The following is a 26,153-nucleotide window of genomic DNA, read 5'->3' as shown; positions in this document are numbered from 1 at the left end:
CGGTTAGTTTCGGTAGCCAAATGCATAGTAACAAAACGGAACGATGTGTCCTACACAAGAATCTTTCAGGAAAAACTGGACATCTGCTATGTAACTGAGAGTCTCCTCATTGAAACATCTGAAGTTCTTCAAAGGTAAATTATTTTATTTGATTCCTTGGCTGGTTTTTGTGAATATGTTGCGTGCTAAATGCTAACGCTAATGCTAAGCTAACTATCACCACTCTTACACAAATTAGTGATTTTCTCTGGTTCTAAAGCATATTTTGAAAATCTGAGACGACAGGATTGTTAAGAAAAGGATAAGCTTGAGAACAGGCATATTTATTTCATTTCATTTGCGATTTTTAGAAATCGCTAACGTTGTGTTATGGTAATGAGCTTGAGGCTGTATTTACGCTACCGCATGCGGGGGGGGGGGGGGGGGGGGCGGACTATGAGGTTAAGAGTGCATGAGCAGTAAGGAAGGAGGAGATAAAGAGAGCTCGTTCAGCTCTCTGGGGAGGAGCTATTGGGTGGCGCGACAGTTTGATTGTGTGTGCTGTGCTGCAGAAGTTGTTTGTTTTCAGCGTTTGTAGTTTATGAAGTATTTAACTCTATCATCGGTGTGATCGCTTTAGATCGTGGTTGTTTTTGTTTGGGACCGCGCCCGTTATGGATCGCATGGATTAGTAGCAACATTGTTGCGAAGCTTTAACAAACAAACCAACAAACCATCGGACAGTCAGACACCGGCAGGCCTGAAGACCACAGCTAAGATTGATCTTTTTCTCTCTCTTTCTCTTCCCTCTCATTCCAGTGCTTTACCCTGCAACAGACTCTCTATTTTTCAAATGCACTTCCCATTGAAGTTCATTAGAGCTGGACTATTATTTCCCTGCCAGAAGTATTTGGATGGACATTTTAGTAGGTTACTTGCAAGTTGTATATTATGTGAACTGTATTGAGGTGGGGTGTACTAATGACATGTGGCCGAGAAGACTGGACATTTTTAAGGCCTTTGTTGTGTCGATGAACACCCCCCACATTCATACCCTCTGCACTCATCCACTAGAAAATAATACAGATTATTGCAAATCCTATGTTGATGACTGGGTTCGTTCTTGTATGAAGTTGCTGTTGAATTGCTCTGCCATTATTAGTATTATTGTATGAGGTATTCTTGTTTGGGTTACCCCTGTGCTGTGATGTGGGTTTTATATGGTGTGTATTCTCTTTTCTCTCCACTGGCTATCTGGTAAACAGGCTACACTCTAGGCAGTCTCTTCTGCTGATGTGTGTGGGTCTGGTAGTGGTACTCTCTCTATTCTACTCTTTTCCTTTCGGCATGGTCAGTACCTGCCTGGCGCCCGAACAAAATCTTTCTTTACCCCTCTCTAATAAATACCGCTACAGAATTGACGCCCGAACAGGGACTTGAAGAGAAACACCCATGACACCTTCCACACAAGGTTGAATCATGTCTTTTGTTGGAACCCCATACTGTGTCAATGTGGACACACCTGATGGTAATCATGTTCGGGATTCTTTCATTGTGGAAGGACTCGATGAACTAATGGAGTTGGATAGCACTGAACCTAATCCCCAGGCTTCTGGCTCACCTATAACATCTCCACCATTACCCTCCCCTCAAACCCTTCCGGTTACCCTGTCCAGAGAGACTGGGAGAGGTGTCGTCTCTGTGATCACTGGACAACTGGAACATCAATGGACACACACCAATCATAGTTTGACAATGCAGGAGAATGCCATTCGCAAACTCAGTGAATGTGTGGAGGCTCATCAGACAGATGTGCAGAGGAGGTTGGATTACCTTCCCTGTCAAATGGAGGAAAACCAACAACAAATTGTTCAGAGACAGAAATATTTACAAGATTCTCTGAAGCAGGATATTCAAGGAAAACTGCACCGGTTCAAAACACAAATGGAAACTAACCATCATCAAGTCATAATCTTTCTTGAGGAGGAACAAAAACAGAGAGCAGAGGAGTCAGCCTCTGTTGTGAAGGGAGTGTGTTCTTATCTGAAGGAAGTTATGGAGGACATGAAGAACTCTCTCACAGGGGAACTACGATTTTTGATTGAACAGACTCAAAAGGACACCGTTAATGAGATGAAAAAAGCACAGAAGGCCACAGACCTTCAACTGGAAGGGCTGCACCAGGAGGTAATGCAGTGCTTTTCCCTTCTGGACAAATCTTCTGCACCTCCCTCAGGTTTTACCTCTGCCACTGGCTTGGCCAGTAAGGGAATAGGAACAGGTAGTACTACAAAAAACCCTCTGAAGATACTGTTAAACAACAGAACTCCCTCTGCCACTGTCATGCCTCCTATAGAGCGCTCCCTCCCTATCAAAATACTTTTCCCCACTTTTGGCAGTCCAGAAGATGATGTTGATCCACTGTTTTTCTTATCTAAGTGTAATGATTTTCTTTCTATCCGGCCCCTTACTGACTTGGAGGTTCTTGCCACCCTCCGCAGTGTTCTCCATGGTACAGCAAGAGACTGGTGGGAGATAGCCCGTGAACATGTGTCAACCTGGGAGGAGTTTCAAAAAAATATTCCTCTTAGCCTTCCTCTCAGAGGACTATGGGGATGAACTGGCGGAACGTGTTCGTAACAGAGTCCAGGGGGAAGCAGAGCCAATACGGGACTTTGCCTTCTCCTATCGAGTTCTATGTAGGAGATGGAAGGCTGACATTACTGAGCAGGAGATGGTCAAACTCCTTCTTAAGAACATGGTTCCCCGCCTTGCTAGTCAACTTCGAGAACGTGTGCAAAATGTGGATGATCTGGTGCGTCTTGGGACTCAGTTTGAGAAGGACTGGAAGCACCACCTCCAAACTAAAAACACTGTTCCCTCATCCCAGTATACCCATAACTCTCCTGGGGCTAAACAGTCACAGATATTTGTACCCAAGATTCAGGACAAAAGTCCAGTTATGTGTTGGAGGTGTAAAGTCCAACATCCTCCAGATTCTTGCCTGCTCTATGTCCAGCATCAGGATTCAGGAAAAGGTCAGAAAGGACCGAAGACTGAAAGTCTACACAGGTGTGGTGGCTTGCATACAATTGGGTCAGCCTTAATGCCCACCATGAAGCCTTTAGACAGCACAGCTAGCGGTCTTATTCCTATTCCGCAACAACTATTGGTTCCTCTGACTGTTAGGAACTGGAGAGGGAAGGCCATAATCGACACAGGGGCATCTTACACCCTGATGCAAGAGGCCCTGTGGCAGAACATGGCATTACCTCATGAGGAGCTACGAACATGGGAGGAGGGACCATTGTACTTGGCCAATGGAGAACCTACCACCCCCTTGGGCTGGATTAGTATAATAATAAAACTGCATGGTGAGACTATTAACCTTCCTGTGGCAATACTTGCAGATTCAAGCCTTGCATTTGCTGTAGTCCTTGGCCTAGACTTCCTGTTCTTCAGTGGACTGACCATCTCTATGTCCGAACCCTCCTATCGGCTACACTCTGACTATTCCCAGCCTCATCCATTTCAACCTGGTAATGCACTGATTTCAGGTTGGAGCCTGCTACATTATGCAGGGTCCGGACAAGGTCAAGTCAGAGACAGAGAAAATATAAAGAGACAAAGACAAAAACATGTTCCACTAGTGAAGTCTGAGAACCCAACTATCACCCTGATTACCGCCGTACCCCCCCTTCTATCCGAGAGCAAAAGCAAACCGGATGCTGATTTCTACATCAAGCAAGCGGTGGAACAGGCATGTCTATCGGATGATGAAAGGTGGCAGCTCTCCCAGATGTTGGACATGAACAGTGACGTCTGTACTCTTACACTCGGCCGTACAACCGTCTTCAAACACAAAATCTATACCCGGAATGAGGTCCCCATTAAGCAGCGTCCCTACAGGCTGTCCCCCGCCAAACTGGCAATTCTCAATGAACAGCTCAAAAGCATGTTGGAGAATGGAATTGTGGAACCTTCTTTTTCCGGATGGGCTTCTCCGGTTGTCCTGATTCCTAAGAAAGATGGTGGATATCGATTCTGTGTGGACTACAGGAAGCCGAATGCCATAACAGAAAGCGGTGCCTACCCTCTACCAAACATAAATGACATACTGGAATCTTGGCAGGAGCATCCATCTTTAGTAATCTGGATCTGAACAGTGGCTATTGGCAGGTGTCAATGGATCCCGCTAGTCAGGACAAGACTGCCTTTGCCACCCCTGCTGGTTTGTACTCCTTCAAAGTCATGCCTTTTGGTTTGAAGAATGCTCCAGCAACCTTCCAACGGTTGATGGAGACTGTCCTGGGAGATCTGAGGGGTAGAAATTGTCTTGTGTATCTGGATGACATCATAATCTACTCCTCCTCTGTTGCGGATCATCTGCAAGACATTCAGTTCGTCTTCGACAGACTAAAGGCTGCAGGTTTGACCTTGAACTTGAAGAAGTGTCGTTTCTGTCTGCCAGAACTCAAGTTCCTTGGTCATGTGGTTAATGCTGAAGGTATCCATGCAGATCCAGCCAAAGTTGCAGCCGTGCAGGAATTCCCAATTCCCACATCCCTCAAGGCTGTTCAGCGGTTTCTGGGTATGGCTGGATGGTACCACAGGTTTGTGCCTGATTTTTCAAAGGTAGCTGAACCCCTCAACCACCTTAAGAAGAAAGGTGTGAAATTCCATTGGACCCCTGCATGCCAAGGTGCATTTGAAGCACTCAAAAACAGTCTCATTACTCCTCCAGTGCTTGGACATCCTAACCTGAATGCTCATTTCATTGTGTACACGGATGCAAGTCAAACAGGACTTGGAGCAGTCTTGGCTCAACAAACAGGACTTGGAACAGAAGAAGTTCTTGCCTATGCAAGTCGCACCCTTAATTCAGCCGAGAGGAATTATTCAACAACTGAAAGGGAGTGCCTCGCTGTGGTCTGGGCTTTGGAGAAATGGAGCTACTACTTGGAGGCAAAGATCTTCACCGTTATCACAGACCATGCTGCTCTGCAGTGGGTTCTGGCATCAGGCAAGACCAACAGCCGTCTTATTCGCTGGTCTATCAGACTGCAGAAGTTTGACTTCATCATTGAGTATCGCAAAGGAAAACTGAACGTTGTACCAGATGCCCTTTCTCGGATTACAGAGACTGCCAATGTTTGTCCTCCCTTGTGCAGTACTTATACTACCGCTAAATGTCTAGATGATTCCTTTCCTCTGGATGATGAGTGTATGGAGAGCACAGCAGAAGGATGCTGCCATCATGGCGATCCACAAGAGTCTGTCTGAAGAAGACTCCAAGAGTCGCTTCAATGATAAGTATAGCATAATTCAGGATAAAGTGTATCGAAAAACTCCAAGAGGAGATGGAATACACAGCACCCATTATCGCATCTTCATTCCCTCTACATTGTGTGACCAGATAATCCAAGCATATCATGCCAATCCCATGAGTGGCCATCTTGGAGTTTTTAAAACTTATCGAAGACTACAAGAGGTGGTTTACTGGCCAGGCATGTGGGTTGATACCCGGAAGTTTGTACAGCAGTGTGAAGTCTGCCAGAAATACAAACCAGACATTGGCAGACCTGCCGGGAAAATGCAGCAGACCGTGGTGAACCATCCAAATGAAATGTTGGGAATTGACCTCATGGGACCTTTTCCTCCCAGCCGGGGGACACGGAATGAATTTTTATTGGTGGTAGTGGACTACTACACACACTGGGTGGAGTTGTTTCCCCTCCGCAAAGCTACTGCATCAGCCATTGCTCTAATTCTGCGAAGGGAGGTTTTTACCAGATTTGGAATTCCAGACCAAATCCTCTCTGACCGAGGTCCGCAGTTCATATCAGGAATCTACAAAGAGCTCTGTACCTACTGGGGTGTAATTGCCAAGTTGACCACAGCCTATCATCCTCAGACCAACCTGACCGAGAGGGTAAACCGAACCCTGAAGGGGATGATTGCTTCATTCGTGGGGGATCAGCACACAAGGTGGGATCAGCATCTCCCTGAATTTCGCTTTGCACTGAACTCTGCTGTACAGGAGACTTCTGGGGTCACTCCCGCCGAACTCCACCTGGGAAGACCACTAAAAGGTCCGATGGACAGGGTCTTGCAAAGTTCAAATGTTTCACCTGACTGCCCAGCGTTTGATGCCGTACAACACCACCACACCTTGCTAGCCAGAGTGGAGGCCAGCAAAACCAAAGCCAAACAACGACAGCTGAGAAACTATGACAAACATAGACGAGACGTGTGTTTTCCACCCAGTCTCGTGTCTGGATACGTTCCCATCATCTGTCAAAGGCATCTAAGAAGTTCACTGCCAAGCTAGCTTCGAGATGGAAAGGTCCATACCGTGTAGTGCAGCAGTTGGGACCAGTGAACTACTTGGTCTATTTGGAGGACACTGGGGAAGATGTCAGGACAGTGCATGTTGTTGACCTAAAGCCCTGCTACCCTACGGCAGAAGAGCTGGATCGCAGGCAAAAGCAACACCTGCAGGACCTCTTCGTGGAGGACTCTGATGAGGAGGACTTTCCTGGTTTTGTGTAGCAGGAACATGAACTTGTCAAAGCCTGCATCCTCTTTGTTTCCTCAGGCATTGTTTTTTCATGGGGGGAGGAGTGTGGCGAAATCTGCACGGAGCCTTCACCGTGCGCTGCCACTTTAAGAGTGCATGAGCAGTAAGGAAGGAGGAGATAAAGAGAGCTCGTTCAGCTCTCTGGGGAGGAGCTATTGGGTGGCGCGACAGTTTGATTGTGTGTGCTGTGCTGCAGAAGTTGTTTGTTTTCAGCGTTTGTAGTTTATGAAGTATTTAACTCAATCATCGGTGTGATCGCTTTAGATCGTGGTTGTTTTTGTTTGGGACCGCGCCCGTTATGGATCGCATGGATTAGTAGCAACATTGTTGCGAAGCTTTAACAAACAAACCAACAAACCATCGGACAGTCAGACACCGGCAGGCCTGAAGACCACAGCTAAGATTGATCTTTTTCTCTCTCTTTCTCTTCCCTCTCATTCCAGTGCTTTACCCTGCAACAGACTCTCTATTTTTCAAATGCACTTCCCATTGAAGTTCATTAGAGCTGGACTATTATTTCCCTGCCAGAAGTATTTGGATGGACATTTTAGTAGGTTACTTGCAAGTTGTATATTATGTGAACTGTATTGAGGTGGGGTGTACTAATGACATGTGGCCGAGAAGACTGGACATTTTTAAGGCCTTTGTTGTGTCGATGAACACCCCCCACATTCATACCCTCTGCACTCATCCACTAGAAAATAATACAGATTATTGCAAATCCTATGTTGATGACTGGGTTCGTTCTTGTATGAAGTTGCTGTTGAATTGCTCTGCCATTATTAGTATTATTGTATGAGGTATTCTTGTTTGGGTTACCCCTGTGCTGTGATGTGGGTTTTATATGGTGTGTATTCTCTTTTCTCTCCACTGGCTATCTGGTAAACAGGCTACACTTGTCTCTTCTGCTGATGTGTGGGGTCTGGTAGTGGTACTCTCTCTATTCTACTCTTTTCCTTTCGGCATGGTCAGTACCTGCCTGGCGCCCGAACAAAATCTTTCTTTACCCCTCTCTAATAAATACCGCTACAACCTTTAGGGGTTGTGAAAAATGTGTTGCTATTTGCGATATTTGTGAAATGCTCTTTAAATAAAGTTTGATTTGATTATTCTGACTCCACTCTATGAGAAGCACCTACAGACATTGATGGGACAGTCACAGTAAGTTAGCATAAGCCACACTTCCACACACAAGCACAGACAGGTATACACTGTATATAAGAAAAATGCAGAGACGACAAACACAACCAGTTATATTTCTACAGAATAATAACCAAGCTATCCCTGGTCAGTTCTGTTATGTTTTGTTTCCACTCTGCAGGTCAGCTTTTTTACATTTAACATACATTTTGTTTGGAGATAGCATGAAGACCAGAGACTTTTAAAGCCTTTCCAGGAGCTCTTCAAAGAGACAATCAGAGGAAAAGGAAAAACCTTTGGGTTTGTGGTGCGGCTGCAGTTTCCGTTTTCGTATCAGAGCTATCCAGCTGCCTCAGCGAGAGAGAGAGACTGAGGCTATATCACTCTTTGCTCCTACCTCAGGATGTGTGCTTTATATTAGGACTGCTCTACAGGAAAACATATACTTAATATTACTGGTCAATTGCACACAGGGTCCAACGGAAATTTGATTTCCGCTTTTAACCAAACCCCTCCGAAAGACACACATACATTAATTAAGGGAGAGGTGCATTGGGCACCCGGGGAGCTGTTGTGGGGGGTAAAGTGCCTTGCTCAAGGACACAACAGCAGGCAATGACATCTAGGATTTGATACCAGGACCTTTGCCAACAGAATTTTCCAGTCGGACCCAGGATTCGAACTGGCAACACTCCAGTTGCTGGCTCACCTCTCTAACTACTAGTCTACCTGCCGCCTATACTGTCACTAAGTCACAGTCTCAACCGAGCAGCAAAAACAGAGGAACAAACCGGTTGTGAGAGGGAGATAGAACTCTGTCCCTTTATAATGTCATCATCACATCCAAGAGCACTTAGTTGCCTCTGCAAAATAAACCTAGTTCTCCTGATGACACTCACGCCTTCACTTCACTGCTTTGTAACTTTGGCCATTTAGACAGGACACCAGCTGTAACGTTAAAATACAAGGTGTGCAAAACCACCCTTAGGCAATGCGCACAACTCAATGATTACACACACACTCTCTCTCATTTCCTCTCTGTCTTTATTGAGGTGTGTGTACGTTGTATGTGTGTAAGTTGTATATATGCGTGCATTCGTGCACAGTACTTGTGTGTGTAGCTGGCTGGCATGTGCAGTACGTGTGCGTGTGTATATTGTGTGTCTGTCCGTGTGTGTGTGTGTGTATTGCCCGCAGACCACCAACGAACTCACACAGAGAAAGATGACGTCAACTTGCCGTGATTACTTTAATAGCTGAGTAGAGTAGAGGCTGTGGAGCAGCACAGATGGCTGGAAAGCATCAACCTAACAATGAGGACCTGTCACTCTGTCTGTCTGCTCGGCCAGCTACAAATGTAGGATGTTCATTTTTAACCAGCTTGCTACAGCAGGAAAATAATCCTGCAACAACAGGAAATGTGAATTATTATGTGGATTATCATTAATGGACATTTTTTGTAGGGGTTTGTTGGAAACTGACTAATTGACTCGAGCATGTTTTAGTATGTTTAAAAAAATAACTGTCCTATAACACTGCCTTATATCTTAAGATGTTTTATATCATTATATTGTATAAAGATGTTTTATATCACTTTATTCTCTTAAGATGTTTTATGTCATTATATTTTCTTAATATGTTTTATATAATTATATTTTCTTAAGATGTTGGATATCATAATTTCTTAGAATAGAAAGAAGTGTTCTCTGGGTATGAGAAGAGCAATTATGTAGTGGTATGACTCCCTAACATCAAGGCCTCTCCTGACTGATAAGGATACCGGTTGAGACAGATTTAGTTACGGCAAATCAAGTCTGACATTTTATAGCAGAATTTACAAACTTTAAAAGGCACCTTGAATACACTACAAGTTCGAATTTCCTGTTTTGTGGGAAATTCTCAGCAACAAAAGAGTGATCAAATTAAGATCCTACATCTGTACTGCCTGATGTAAAATACCTGAACAGAAACACATCTGTAACAAAGACACAGCATCTTCCAGAAGTACACTACTCTACTGGCCAGTGCAAGAGAAGATAATTAGGACCTCAATGACTGGGGGCTTCTGGTCAGTGTGCTGCTGTGTTGACTTAATTGTTCCAACTGAGAGAATGAGCTGAGTTGAGTTTCCTGACTGCATGCAGCCAAGACAGGAGAACAGAGCAAAATAGAACAGCAGAGGTACGCAAAGAGACACACACACACACACACACGCAGGTGAAGACATTTGGCCTGCTGATTTAAAGAGTGCTGTGAATATGGGAATGGGGTGATTCATAATAACTTCATGATGTCTGTTTTCAGACAGACTTAAGATAGATCTATGATGCCTGGGAGTCAGAGAGAGACTACTGTGTTCTCTGACAGACTTAGCATGGAGACTGAGGAGATATGTAGGTCAGACACAGACACACATACACATGGCTAATAACAGTCTGGTAACAAGGGATGGGAGGTTAATACTCCTGGACTGGAACTCGGCCAGGAGAAGACATCCACTTTTGGACCAGAAACATGTCCTCCTTCCTCTCTTCCTTCCTGGTTCAGACCAATCCTATTTATGTTCTTCCTGAGTATTGACTGTGATCAGTTTCTATTGTACTGACTTATTCAATACTTCTCAGCAGTATAGAAGCCACTCCTAGCCTCCCCCTTCAGTAACACAGGCCATTTTCCTCCAGGAATCTGATGACTTTACAATAACAAGGCTATAATGGAGCCTGTAATGTCTGTCTACAGAGCAGAGGATCACACCGTGTTTACAGAGAGGGACGACAGCTAACTGCCTGCCACTAAAACCCTTTCTTTACAAACCCCTAGGGACTAGAGGGATGATGGCAGAAAGCAGAGAGAGATGGAGAGGGCTGGAAGAGAGGAAGAGGGAGAGATAAAAGGAGGGCTGAGGGAGATAGAGAGACAGAGCCAGACGAGAAGGAGACAGAAAGGGAGAGTGAGCGAGCGAGAGGGAGAGAGAAAAAGGTGAGGGCGGGTGTAGGGTGAGGGAGGACGGGGGATAGAGAAAAGGCAAGGGTGGGTGCAGAGAAGAGACAGAGAAAATGCGAGGGTGGGGGAGGGGAGGAGGCTGAGAGAGAAAAGGGGAGGGCAGGTGGAGGGTGGAGGCTGAGAGAGAAAAGACGAGAGAGAGTGGAGGGAGGAGGGTGAGAGAGAAAAAGGCGAGGGCAGGTGGAGGGTGGAGGGTGGAGGCTGAGAGAGAAAAGGCGATGGCAGGTGGAGGGTGGAGGCTGAGAGAGAAAAGACGAGAGAGAGTGGAGGGAGGAGGGTGAGAGAGAAAAGGCGAGGGCAGTTGGAGGGTGGAGGCTGAGAGAGAAAAGGCGAGGGCAGTTGGAGGGTGGAGGCTGAGAGAGAAAAGGCGAGGGCAGGTGGAGGGTGGAGGCTGAGAGAGAAAAGGTGAGGGCAGGTGGAGGGTGGAGGCTGAGAGAGAAAAGGCGAGGGCAGGTGGAGGGTGGAGGCTGAGAGAGAAAAGACGAGAGAGAGTGGAGGGAGGAGGGTGAGCGCGCCAGAGTGTAGGGTTCCAGACTGGGAACTCTGGGAGATGGATCACAGATGTCTGACCTTCACTGCCGCCCCTGGGCTGTGCAGGATCATTGTGAAACAAAGCATCTCCCTCCCTCCCTCTCCCACCCCTCTTTCACTACCTCTCTGCATTTTTAAGCCCCTCTACCTTCTTCCTTTCCCTCTCTACTTTCACTCGCTGCTTTCTCTCTCTCTTTATTCTTCCTCTCTCCTTCTCATGCTTCTCTCTATTCTTTCTCTATCCTCCCTCAATCTTCTTTCACTTTCTCTAATGACAGCAAACACACATCCCTTATCTTCTGCAATCAGCCTGGATAACTGCAGCATACAAGCACATGAGTCTTCTGTCTCTAAAGGTAACGCTACACAAACAAACACCCCGTCTCAAGACCAGCCTCCTTGAGGAAGAGGCAACCATATGCAAGCAGCAAGCATTGTGAAGAAGCCTGTGTAAAAGCCCTTAGTAAGAGAAGAGGCGATGAGAACCAGACAGAGAGATAACAAGACAGAGATAGTCCTCCTTACTCAGACAGGGCACAGCAGCTCTCATTTACCTGAGGCAATATGTAAGTAAGCACGTCTGATGGCTGCAGATAGCAGCATGCACACACACAGTCTGAGGTTGCAGATACACTACATCACCAAAAGTATGTGGACACCCCTTCAAATTAGTTGATTTGGTTATTTCAGCCACACCCGTTGCTGAGAGGTGTATAAAATCTGGCACACAGCCATGTAATCTCCATAGACAAACATTGGAAGTGGAATGGCCCGTACTGAAGAGCTCAGTGACATTCAACGTGGTACCGTCATAGGATGTCACCTTTCCAACAAGGCAGTTTGCCAAATTTCTTCCCTGCTAGAGCTGCCCTGGTAAACTGTAAGTTCTATTATTGTGAAGTGGAAATGTCTAGGAGCAACAATGGCTCAGCCGCAAAGTGGTAGGCCACACAAGCTCACAGAACGGGACCGCCGAGTGCTGAAGCGCATAGCTCGTAAAAATAGTCTGTCCTCGGTTGCAACAAGAACTGTTCATTAGGAGCTTCATGAAATGGGTTTCCATTTGCCGAGCAGCCGCATGCAAGTCTAAGATCACCATGCGCATTGCCAAGCGTAGGCTGGAGTGGTGTACAGCTCACGGCCATTGAACTCTGCAGCAGTGGAAACGCGTTCTCTGGAGTGATGAATCACGCTTCACCATGTGGCAGTTCGATGGACAAATCTGGGTTTGGCGGATGCCGGAGAACGCTACCTGCCCGAATACATAGTGCCAACTGTAAAGTTTGGTGGAGGAGGAATAATGGTCTGGGGCTGTTTTTCATGGTTTGGGCCAGGCCCCTTAGTTCCAGTGAAGGGAAATCTTAACGCTACTGCATACAATGACATTCTAGACGATTCTGTGCTTCCAACTTTGTGGCAACAGTTTGCGGAAGACCCCTTCCTGTTTCAGCATGACAATGCCCCCTGTGCACAAAGCGAAGTCGATACAGAAATTGTTTGTCGAGATCGGTGTGAAAGAAATTGACTGGCCTGCACAGAGCCCAGACCCCAACGGACACCTTTGAGATGAACTGGAACGCCGACTGCGAGCCAGGACTAATATCAGTGCCCAACCTCACTAATGCTGTTGTGGCTGAATGGAAGCAAGTCCCCACACCAATGTTCCAACATCTAGTGGAAAGCCTTCGAGGTTGTTATAGCAGCAAAAGGGGTACTAACTCCATATTAATGCACATGATTGATTGTGGAATGAAATGTTTGACAAACAGGTGTCCACATACTTTTGGTCATTTAGTGTATCTTTGAGCCAGCCAACAGGCAGGCCCACTGAACTAATGTAGCCTCCCAAGAAGCCTCCCTGACATAAGTAGACCAGGTTTAAAGACAATGAAAGAGGGAGGTGAGCTGGAGGTGAAGCTGAAACTGTGTCAGTTCTTTCAGTGTTTGTTTACTTCCTGAAAGTGTGTCAGTGTCCGGCTGCCCGTACAACACCTGAGATTTCATCAAACAGGATACATCTGCCGATTAGGAGAGGAGAGGCAGTGTGGTGGTGAGATAACTGCTTTGGCAAATTCCAGCTAAGTTAAATTAGTCCTGTATTCATATGAGACTGAGAGGGATATGAGTTCTAGGGGCCTTGGGACACAGTGGTGTTTTATGTGGGTTTAACTAGGCTTATGGCCATTGCTAACAATCAGACTGCATCTGTCTCTGTCTGTGCAGCATCGTCTGTCTCTTAAAATATCCCAGTTTGTCCTTGGGCAGTCTGACATGAAGAATTAGAGACAATAAAAACAAGCTTCAAATTTTTGTGAATCATATTAGGCATTGTCATGTGTGAGTGCATGTAAGTGTACGTGTGTATGTGTGTGTCTCTAGTCCTCTGGTATTACAACGCTATATCTCGCCCCTGTCCGGTCCAGTGTGAGTGCTCTCCAGTCACCTGCAGCAGCAGGAGCAGCAGCCAACCCTGGAGACTCTCTCAACTACAAATCCATTCACCGCTGCACACACCATTAAGATAACCCCATACATTACACAGAGAGAGCCTGGTACACACCATTAAGATAACCCCATACATTACACAGAGAGAGCCTGGTACACACCATTAAGATAACCCCATACATTACACAGAGAGCGCCTGGTACACACCATTAAGATAACCCCATACATTACACAGAGAGAGCCTGGTACACACCATTAAGATAACCCCATACATTACACAGAGAGCGCCTGGTACACACCATTAAGATAACCCCATACATTACACAGAGAGCGCCTGGTACACACCATTAAGATAACCCCATACATTACACAGAGAGAGCCTGGTACACACCATTAAGATAACCCCATACATTACACAGAGAGAGCCTGGTACACACCATTAAGATAACCCCATACATTACACAGAGAGAGCCTGGTACACACCATTAAGATAACCCCATACATTACACAGAGAGAGCCTGGTACACACCATTAAGATAACCCCATACATTACACAGAGAGAGCCTGGTACACACCATTAAGATAACCCCATACATTACACAGAGAGAGCCTGGTACACACCATTAAGATAACCCCATTACATTACACAGAGAGAGCCTGGTACACACCATTAAGATAACCCCATACATTACACAGAGAGAGCCTGGTACACACCATTAAGATAACCCCATACATTACACAGACACAGAGAGCCTGGTACACACCATTAAGATAACCCCATACATTACACAGAGAGGGTCTGGTACACACCATTAAGATAACCCCATACATTACACAGAGAGGGTCTGGTACACACCATTAAGATAACCCCATACATTACACAGAGAGGGCCTGGTACACACCATTAAGATAACCCCATACATTACACAGAGAGGGTCTGGTACACACCATTAAGATAACCCCATACATTACATACATTACACAGAGAGGGTCTGGTACACACCATTAAGATAACCCCATACATTACACAGAGAGGGCCTGGTACACACCATTAAGATAACCCCATACATTACACAGAGAGAGCCTGGTACACACCATTAAGATAACCCCATTCATTACATACATTACACAGAGAGGCCTGGTACACACCATTAAGATAACCCCATACATTACATACATTACACAGAGAGCCTGGTACACACCATTAAGATAACCCCATACATTACACAGAGAGAGCCTGGTACACACCATTAAGATAACCCCATACATTACACAGAGAGAGCCTGGTACACACCATTAAGATAACCCCATACATTACATACATTACACAGAGAGAGCCTGGTACACACCATTAAGATAACCCCATACATTACATACATTACACAGAGAGAGCCTGGTACACACCATTAAGATAACCCCATACATTACATACATTACACAGAGAGCCTGGTACACACCATTAAGATAACCCCATACATTACATACATTACACAGAGAGAGCCTGGTACACACCATTAAGATAACCCCATTCATTACATACATTACACAGAGAGGGTCTGGTACACACCATTAAGATAACCCCATACATTACATACATTACACAGAGAGGGTCTGGTACACACCATTAAGATAACCCCATACATTACATACATTACACAGAGAGGGTCTGGTACACACCATTAAGATAACCCCATACATTACATACATTACACAGAGAGGGTCTGGTACACACCATTAAGATAACCCCATACATTACATACATTACACAGAGAGGGCCTGGTACACACCATTAAGATAACCCCATACATTACATACATTACACAGAGAGGGCCTGGTACACACCATTAAGATAACCCCATACATTACACAGAGAGAGCCTGGTACACACCATTAAGATAACCCCATACATTACACAGAGAGAGCCTGGTACACACCATTAAGATAACCCCATACATTACACAGAGAGAGCCTGGTACACACCATTAAGATAACCCCATACATTACACAGAGAGAGCCTGGTACACACCATTAAGATAACCCCATACATTACACAGAGAGAGCCTGGTACACACCATTAAGATAACCCCATTCATTACATACATTACACAGAGAGGGTCTGGTACACACCATTAAGATAACCCCATACATTACATACATTACACAGAGAGGGCCTGGTACACACCATTAAGATAACCCCATACATTACATACATTACACAGAGAGGGCCTGGTACACACCATTAAGATAACCCCATACATTACATACATTACACAGAGAGAGCCTGGTACACACCATTAAGATAACCCCATACATTACATACATTACACAGAGAGGGTCTGGTACACACCATTAAGATAACCCCATACATTACATACATTACACAGAGAGAGCCTGGTACACACCATTAAGATAACCCCATACATTACATACATTACACAGAGAGGGTCTGGTACACACCATTAAGATAACCCCATACATTACATACATTAGAGAGCCTGGTACACACCATTAAGATAACCCCATACATTACATACATTACACAGAGAGAGCCTGGTACACACCATTAAGATAACCCCATACATTACATACATTACACAGAGAGGGTCTGGTACACACCATTAAGATAACCCCATACATTACACAGAGAGAGCCTGGTACACACCATTAAGATAACCCCATACATTACATACATTACACAGAGAGAGCCTGGTACACACCATTAAGATAACCCCATACATTACATACATTACACAGAGAGGGTCTGGTACACACCATTAAGATAACCCCATACATTACACAGAGAGGGTCTGGTACACACCATTAAGATAACCCCATACATTACATACATTACACAGAGGGGGTCTGGTACACACCATTAAGATAACCCCATACATTACACAGAGAGAGCCTGGTACACACCATTAAGATAACCCCATACATTACATACATTACACAGAGAGAGCCTGGTACACACCATTACTATGGCCTATACACAGAGAGCCTGATACACCCCATTAAACTGGCCTATATACAGAGAGGCCTGGTACACACCATTACTATGGCCTATACACAGAGAGAGCCTGATACACCCCATTAAACTGGCCTATATACAGAGAGGCCTGGTACACACCATTACCCTGGCCTACACACAGAGAGACCTGATGCACACTTTTACCCTGGCCTTATACACAGAGAGAGCATGCTACACACCATTACCCTGGGCTATACACAGAGAGAGCCTGGTACACACCTTTACCTTGGCCTATACACAGAGAGACCTGGTACACACCATTACCCTGGCCTATACACAGAGAGACCTGGTACACACCATTACCCTGGCCTATACACAGAGAGACCTGCTACACACTATTACCCTGGCCTGTACACAGAGAGAGATGATACACACCATTACCCTGGCCTATACACAGAGAGAGCCTGGTACATACCCTTACCCTGGCCTATACACAGAGAGAGATGATACACACCATTACCCTGGCCTATACACAGAGAGAGATGATACACATCATTACCCTGGCCTATATACAGAGAGACCTGCTACACACCATTACCCTGGCCTATACACAGAGAGAGACCTGGTACACACCATTACTCTGGCCTATATACAGAAAGAGATGATACACACCATTACCCTGGCCTATACACAGAGACCTGCTACACACCATTACCCTGGCCTATACACAGAGAGAGACATGGTACACACCATTACTCTGGCCTATACACAGAGACCATAAATCAGGGCTTTAGGTTTCCAGTCAATATGAGTGGAAACAGTGGGCCTTATTCAAAAACACTTTCTAAACAACACTAGCTCTCAGGGATTCTTTTATTGCACTATGAGAATTTCCATTTGGATTGATTAGACATAATCAATGGAAATCAATAGAAACATATTTACTATGTGAAACTACACAAAACCTCCTGCTGGGCCCAGGCCACTCACTCACAATGACTGAACTGTCCCCCTCTGTTTAGGACCTGGCCTTCTCCGTCTCCATGACTACCCTACCATAGTTTATCACCTGCAGCTATGACCTTGTGCTATTACAATTCTATTACAAGTGCTGGGTTGAACGTGATAATTCAGTTTACACTAAACTGCCCTGCTAGGAGGTGGGCAGCTGTTGGACGAGACGTGAGACATTTGCAAGTTACAGTCAAAGGCAGCATGTGAGTTTCAAATGAGGGAAAGCAACAACAAAAGAATCACAAAGATAATCACCTTCATGATTAAGTATTGCATGCATCTATCATCACATTTTCAGACTTATGTAAGATAGTCTACTATTCCTAATGTGATGAGTAGATTGGATAGTCATAAGTTATGCTAATAATATTACTGACTCACTGTTCATAAAAAAAAGACCATTCTGCTTTTCTTCTCTTTTCTTTGCACATATCCAGAGCTCAGCCCCTGCTAGAAAAGGCTGAGAAAAATGTGCCCTTTTATAAAGACATTTCATGCAATTCAACCCACTTTACTCTCCACGACTGAAGCCAAAAGCAGAATCTTCAATACCACAAAAATGACAGAGTAAGCTAATCTGCTGACACTGACAAACAGAGATGAATTAAAAACAACCGTATCTCGACTGGAACCATCAAATCAAGGCCTATGAAAAGAGGAGACATATCTAGCTGGAGGAGGAAATGATTGTCCTAAAAAAAAACTTTCCAGGAGCATGGACTCACCCAATGATAGACAGTGAATATGTAAACTCAACAGGGATATAGCCGATGCTCTCTGCTATAGAGCCAATAAGATAGGGAACTGTTCGCTCAATAGCCTATTGGTAGTTGCACATTTTCATAGCCTAACTAAAGACAGGTTAGACACTTTATACTGACAGTCACAAATCAACAATCTGTGCGTTTCCCGACTGTGTGCTTCCCGGGTTGTAGGTTATGTGCTGGCCTACAATCGCTGGCCTACGATAAACGATTGATTAAAATAAGCTAATGATCCTCTGTGGATAAATCATGCTCTCTGGTGTAGTGATTTTATGGATTGTATAAACATTTTTATAGACAGGAGTAATTGTAATTTTAGCAAGTTCAATTTAATTTACTTTAGGGGAGGCTTAGCTATTGGATGCGCCGCCTATGATGACAGTGATGTGTCTGGAGAATCTCCTTAACTCTCGTCAATGTGACGGGAGCATAGCTAGTAGACCCTGTTTTACAGTTGGACATCACTCATACAGCTCTCACACTGAAATACTATTCAGTTTGAATGAGTCATCTAACACTAGACTGGAAGAAGACAGCCTGTCTTGAGAGAGAGAGAGAGACAGAGAGACAGAGAGAGAGAGAGACAGAGAGAGAGACAGAGAGAGAGAGAGACCGAGGGAGAAAGAGACCGAGGGAGAGAGACCGAGAGAGAGAGACCGAGAGAGAGAGAGAGACCGAGAGAGAGAGAGAGAGAGAGACTGAGAGAGACCGAGAGAGAGACCGAGAGAGAGAGAAAGACACAGAGAGAGAGAGAGACCGTTATGGCAGTTGGTTTGTGATTGTAGCGCTATGACATCGACACTAGGCCCTAGCTGCAAGTGAAGGCCAGGTCCTAAAAAGAGGGGGACAGTTCAGTCATTCTGAGTGATGTGGCCTGGGCCCTGCAGGAGGTTTTTCACCGAGGCCCTGCACGAGTTGTCAGAGCTTGATTAGACTTCTTGACTTCGACAGCAGGGTGGAGTTTATTTCTGTATCAACAGTGAAGCAGTTCTATCTTTCAGATATAAACCAGTAACGAACGACAACACAAAGCATTCATATCCCAAAGTCTGACTAACAACTACAATCATATAGCCTGTCATCTTCAACACCAGTATAAAACCCGACACAAAGCATATCTTTCATAATCAGACACACACTATATGATCATCTCTTTACCGCCAGGCACAGAGGGCCAGGTGTCGCTGATTGGCTGTAATCTCTCTCCTCATTAGCATACAGCTGTGAGGCTGTATGAGTTCCAGACTTGAGTTCCAGCCAATCAATACCCATAAACCCCAGACAGAAAATCTGCTACCATGGCAACCTAAGGATCATTCTACAAGGAACTCAGAATCCAAAAAGGAAATAATTTGCATTGTTATTAAGTGTCACAGTCATATTGGCAATAAGGAAAACAGTTTAAGTGGACCACAGGACTCCCAGTTGTATACACTGAGCATGTTACATGCAGAAATAACATAGCCGCACAGTTTTTGCCAACTAATCTGAAACTAAATTCTATGATAGGTCAGCTGAGAAAGGCTACTGTCTGTCTATTGTGTGAGCACCACCCTGCTGGTTTCCCAGTAAAGGCACCAGGCTGGGGGCCAGCAGGGGCCAGGAAGGAGTCGGGAGTGTTGTACCCCCAGCAGAGCCTCATCTCTGGGAGCCACGGAACCCAAAAGACAGCGGGAGAGGAGGAAAACTTTGTCAGACAAAAGAGTGAAAAGTAAAGTACACTCAGGGAGAGAGAGTGAGAGAGGAGAAGCGAGTGATTAACGCAGATGCTGCCTAATCTTATCAGTGTGCATGACTGCCCTAGAGAAGAGAGAGAGAGAGAGAGAGAGAAGGGAAATACCTGTGTGCCATCCCAGCAGCAAGATTTGTGACCTGCTGCCCCAAGAAAAGGGCAACCTGTGAAAAAGCCATATTTATTTCCCCATTTGTACTTTAACTATTTGCACATCTTTACAACACTGTATATAGACATAATGACATTTGAAATGTCTCTATTATTTGGAACTTCTGTGAGTGTAATGTCTACTGTTAATTTTTATTGTTTATTTCGTTTTTGTTTATTGTCTATTTCACTTGTTTTGGCAATGTAAACACATGTTTCCCATGTCAATACATCCCTTTGAATGGAATTGAATTGAGAGAGAGGCTGAGACAGAGAAAGAATGTGGCATTCACTCATCTACACAGTTATTTGCATTACTATGATCAAGTGAACATGGCTCTGAGCAGGATGGTTGTGAAATCTATAGAGAAACTCATCTTCTCTAGGCCATCATAGAACATTTCATCACTTGAGCTGCTTCCACTCCTTTGACCTTTCACATAAGCACTGGCCTGCCATAAGACCACTGTAGCACTTTCACACTGTACACACGCATACACACACACAAACACACAGACGCATGCACATACACACACACAAACACACAGACGCATGCACATACACACACACAAACACACAGACGCATGCACATACACACACAAATAAGGAGAGAGGACAATAGTCTTCCCATTCTACTGCTCTCCTTTTCCACTCTGCTCTGCTGCTGAATAACAGTGAGAGAGACTTTTCCAGAGACACTTGTATGAGGTAGGCCACCTCATCTCCCAACCCTCCCAACTCTCTGTGGGTCTATGAAGCCATCGGATAGACAGACGCTTTTAATTCAATCACAACTGCTCCTTTTGGGAGGCTGGGACGGAAAACGTCCTAACGTAATGTGACCCAGTTAGAGTCAGTCAGTAGGTCTGCCTGCCTGTGTTCCAAAGCAGCCCTCCTCAGAGGCAGTATGGAGGTTGTATTGCCAATTAGCGGATCTTGGGGAAACAAGACACGCTGAAAACGATTAACTTCACGTGTTGGATTGATTAGAGCACTTCCTGGGGTTTGTTGTTGAAAGACTTCTAGCCGACCAACTCGCACACAAAAATCTAAGAATATAGAGGGGGTGGGGGGGACAATGACGATGTCAAAAACAGATGTAGCAGTGAGTCAGTGAAAGTGAAAATGATCATGTTTGTTACTGTCCCCCTCCTGCATCTGGAACACTTTAGTTTGAAGCAGTATAATGCAAACAGTGGTTGAAGGGGCTGACCAGTACTGAAAACCAGAACTTCTCTACAGCTTGAGTAACGGCATCTCTTATAGAACACCAGCTTTAAACTTGAAGCCCTGGTGTGGTAAAATAGGAGTAAAAAAATGGAGTATGGAGTATTAATGGTTCCTTTTTAATTCCCCTTCAGGCAATCTGATACAAACCAAACAGCCTTGTTATCAAGACTATCTCCTCTAGTAGTGGGTAGTGGGGTCCTGTGGTGCCAAACAGTACACCAGATGTTGGACCTTGCCTCCACACTACTGCCTGACCCCTGACCCCACAGACTCCATTTAATAACCCAATTTTACAGGCCTGTCACACCAAGCCTGTGGTCCGGCCTCGGGTTTCACGCACACACTGATAGAGACGGGATCAGATTTCGGCTAAGAGCCCGCTCCAAATATTGATGTTAACATATTCATCATAGCAAATGTTTATATTTGGAAAAGGCCCGACCACTGTGGGCTTTGAGAAGGTGTGTATGTGTACCACTGCACCAAACCCTCCAATTGAAAGTTGCTTTAAGCGTCGCCATGCCAAAGGGGAACATATTGACGAAAACTATAAAGTGAGGTCAGGGGCCTGGTCTAATGACACACACACAGACGATATCATCAAAGAGCAGAAAAGCTGAAGTTTGGAGAGCAGACTATGTGGTCTGTATGGAGCAGACTATGTGGTCTGTATGAACTGGTTGCCAGTCAAAGACGAAGAGGTTTTATGTGACGTTAAAAGAATCGCCAACTGCACCCACACAGCACCAAGCAGGCCGGGGAAAAAAGAGCAGAGGCTGGTAAGATTTTTTCCACTCTTTGATAATTTACCATTCTGTTTAGGCAAAGGAAGAAGAACAACAAAAAACATTAAATAACTTTTCTGCACTCATAGTCTGCACTCCTAGTCTGCACTCCTAGTCTGCACTCATAGTCTGCACTCATAGTCTGCACTCCTAGTCTGCACTCATAGTCTGCACTCCTAGTCTGCACTCATAGTCTGCACTCCTAGCCTGCACTCCTAGTCTATACTCCTAGTCTGCACTCATAGTCTGCACTCATAGTCTGCACTCCTAGCCTGCACTCCTAGCCTGCACTCCTAGTCTGCACTCCTAGCCTGCACTCCTAGTCTGCACTCCTAGTCTGCACTCCTAGCCTGCACTCCTAGTCTGCACTCATAGTCTGCACTCCTAGCCTGCACTCCTAGTCTGCACTCATAGTCTGCACTCATAGTCTGCACTCCTAGTCTGCACTCATAGTCTGCACTCCTAGTCTGCACTCCTAGTCTGCACTCATAGTCTGCACTCCTAGTCTGCACTCCTAGTCTGCACTCATAGTCTGCACTCCTAGCCTGCACTCCTAGTCTGCACTCCTAGTCTGCACTCATAGTCTGCACTCATAGTCTGCACTCATAGTCTGCACTCCTAGCCTGCACTCCTAGTCTATACTCCTAGTCTGCACTCATAGTCTGCACTCATAGTCTGCACTCCTAGCCTGCACTCCTAGCCTGCACTCCTAGCCTGCACTCCTAGTCTGCACTCCTAGTCTGCACTCCTAGCCTGCACTCCTAGTCTGCACTCCTAGTCTGTACTCCTAGCCTGCACTCCTAGTCTGCACTCATAGCCTGCACTCCTAGTCTGCACTCATAGTCTGCACTCCTAGCCTGCACTCCTAGTCTGCACTCCTAGCCTGCACTCCTAGACTGCACTCCTAGCCTGCACTCCTAGCCTGCACTCCTAGTCTGCACTCATAGTCTGCACTCATAGTCTGCACTCCTAGTCTGCACTCATAGTCTGCACTCATAGTCTGCACTCATAGTCTGCACTCATAGTCTGCACTCCTAGTCTGCACTCATAGTCTGCACTCATAGTCTGCACTCCTAGTCTGCACTCCTAGTCTGCACTCCTAGTCTGCACTCCTAGTCTGCACTCATAGTCTGCACTCATAGTCTGCACTCATAGTCTGCACTCCTAGCCTGCACTCCTAGTCTGCACTCATAGCCTGCACTCCTAGTCTGCACTCATAGTCTGCACTCCTAGCCTGCACTCATAGTCTGCACTCCTAGCCTGCACTCCTAGCCTGCACTCCTAGTCTGCCTGCACTCCTAGTCTGCACTCCTAGTCTGCACTCATAGTCTGCACTCATAGTCTGCACTCATAGTCTGCACTCCTAGCCTGTACTCCTAGACTGCACTCCTAGCCTGCACTCCTAGCCTGCACTCCTAGCCTGCACCATAGTCTGCACTCCTAGACTGTACTCCTAGACTGTACTCCTAGCCTGCACTCCTAGTCTGCACTCCTAGACTGCACTCCTAGCCTGCACTCCTAGCCTAGGATGCTTGTATTTTCCCCTTTTCTTGAGGTCAGAGCTGAACAGAGCAGACCAGAGGAACATTCTCCAGCCTTCTCCAGCAGGCCTGTAATGATTGAAGCCTGTTTTATTCTGTTTTTTTTATTGGTCCAAACACGGAACCCTGAGGGACACCACGTGCCTCTGCCCTCCAGCTCTAGCCACTGCCAGTGGTCCAACAACCAGCGGGCCTGCCAACGGCTGTCATTTCTATTCTTAGATACTGTAAAGTCACCCATTCAATGATGCCATTAAACTTCTAAACCACAACTGGGTGCCCGTTAAAGATGGTGATAAAGAAATTGCGTCAAACAAACATACCAGGATGAAAAGTGTCAACTTTAGATCGAGACCACACAGTGACTGTGCTGCAGCCAGAGACTGCCACGCATCCGCGGTTGGCTATAATGTGACAATGAATGGTAGCATATTTAGCAATTCACATTAAAGGTCCTGTCTTTCTAAATGTGTTTTGTGTATTCATGCAAGTACAGTGACGGGAAAGAGAGAGAAGAAAAATAAAGTGCAACAGAGTGAATTCAAACTTAACACCGGGACTAGAACTGTTCTCTTAGGTGAATGGCTATTGATTACCTACTGACCGTTGCTATACAGTACACACTCCATCAAAGGCTTGAGCCTTGGGACAAGAACAAGCATTCTCATTCAACACATTGCCACATCCATTATTCATACAAATCAGTATTTCACTGCAGCATTTCAGTTTGGATTCTTTAGACAATTGTATTGGCTGCCAACTCCCCCTGCAGAGTTATGGGCTGGCTAACAAAGGAAAGGGGAGGGGGTCAGGCTGGCCTATAAATAAGATCTCATATATGGGATGTTTTTTTTTTATGTGACACAATCTCTATATCCTGACTATTATAAGGTTGACAATACAGGGGTCCAAAAGCTTCACCTTAGTTGGTAATCTAATATTTCTACCCCCCAGGGCTCTCGCACACTAAGGTTTACACAAGTGTGTACGAGCACACACACAGGTGGAATCGGTTTTCAGGTTGCTGGTTTGAAGGGGGAGTAAGGTCAGAAACTTCCATCTCATGAGCCCCTCTAGGAAAGATCTTTAGACTTCCTCAGTTTGTCATGAGCTAGTCATTCAGTTTGACCAGTCAACAGTCTAAATGCAGGTTTAGATATTCAAAATCACAGTTCAGGGAGTTGCCTCTGGACCATTTTGAGATCCGCCAAACTGTCCATTCACTAGGTCAGAGAGAAAAACAGCTACATCTGCCTCAGTCACAAGCACGTCTGCTTTGTTTACATTATGAGTTCACTGTTAGTTTTATATAAATAGGCTAATGTGTTTTGTTCATGAAATGTCATTCATTGTGAAGGCAATTGACTTTCCTTTGTGTCATATTACTGATGTGTCAATAATTAATTTGACAGTTCATTTGACAGGAGAGAAGCTCTGCTAAAATAACTATTATACATAGACCTATTACTAACATTAATAACGTGATAACGACAACAGCTGATTGTATTCGTGTCAGAAAAAAATAATGGAAAAGTATGCTAGAATGTGCAACGTTGCCTGGCAAACTATTCGTCATTCTGTTCGGCTTTCCTGCCACGAGTTTCCCCTTCAGCGACTGGGGAAAACGCCGAACCAGCAGCTCTCAGACAAATGAAAGTAATTAGGCCTGCATTTACAATGAAATTAACATAGCTCAAAAGTATGCTGAGCGTTGTTGGAAATTTGAAAAGTGGGAAACGAAGTGAATAGGAAACATGTGTAGAGATATAAGGGGAGGAATAAACGAGAAGCGTATTGAAATGCAGAAGAAATCCTTCCCCTTTACTTACGAATAGGTTTTCCAAGTTGTGCAAAACGTCCGGTGTTCAATATGCTCGCTTTCCAATAAAAAATCCAACTAACCTAAAGATTTTTTTGAAAACCGCTGTCTTTGGGTTAGAAGTTTTCCTTTTGGATAACGCCGGTGTGTTTCTTCTACCCACACGACTCCTTGGTCCAAGTGTCTTCCTCCCCCACGCTCTCTGTGACCACGGATAACAGAGCTGCGAGCCTTTTTCTCCAGACCAGCATGCCTACATTTGGGAGCTAGTGACGTTATCCTCCTGTTAGCATTTAATGTCTCTGTCTCGCTCTCTCTCTCTCTCTCTCTCTCTCTCTCTCTCGCTCCCTCCCTCTCTCTCTCAATTAAATTAAATTAAAATGGTTTTATTGGCATGGGAAACACGTTTACATTGCCAAAGCAAATTGCTCTATCTCAGCCCTGTATTATCTGCCCTACATCCCCTATA

The 26,153-nt window shown here is 45.2% G+C and overlaps 1 protein-coding gene across 3 annotated transcripts in view; it reads right to left on the bottom strand.

Annotated features, from left to right (window-relative positions):
* The window catches only part of lhfpl2a (LHFPL tetraspan subfamily member 2a), an 84,411-nt gene extending 58,461 nt beyond the window's left edge, over nucleotides 1-25,950 (bottom strand). For 2 of the 3 annotated variants that reach the window (XM_065017396.1, XM_065017399.1), the window contains exon 1: nucleotides 25,695-25,950. The gene's annotated coding sequence lies outside the window, so the exon portion shown is untranslated. The remainder of the gene's footprint in view (nucleotides 1-25,694) is intronic. The other variant, XM_065017397.1, reaches the window with a different exon arrangement.
* Between the last annotated feature and the right edge of the window lie 203 nt (nucleotides 25,951-26,153).

Source organism: Oncorhynchus nerka, linkage group LG4, assembly GCF_034236695.1.
Source record: "Oncorhynchus nerka isolate Pitt River linkage group LG4, Oner_Uvic_2.0, whole genome shotgun sequence".
Classification (NCBI taxonomy): domain Eukaryota; kingdom Metazoa; phylum Chordata; class Actinopteri; order Salmoniformes; family Salmonidae; genus Oncorhynchus; species Oncorhynchus nerka.
The sequence above is the reverse complement of the archived record's forward strand: the minus strand, read 5'-3'. Positions and strand labels throughout refer to the sequence as shown.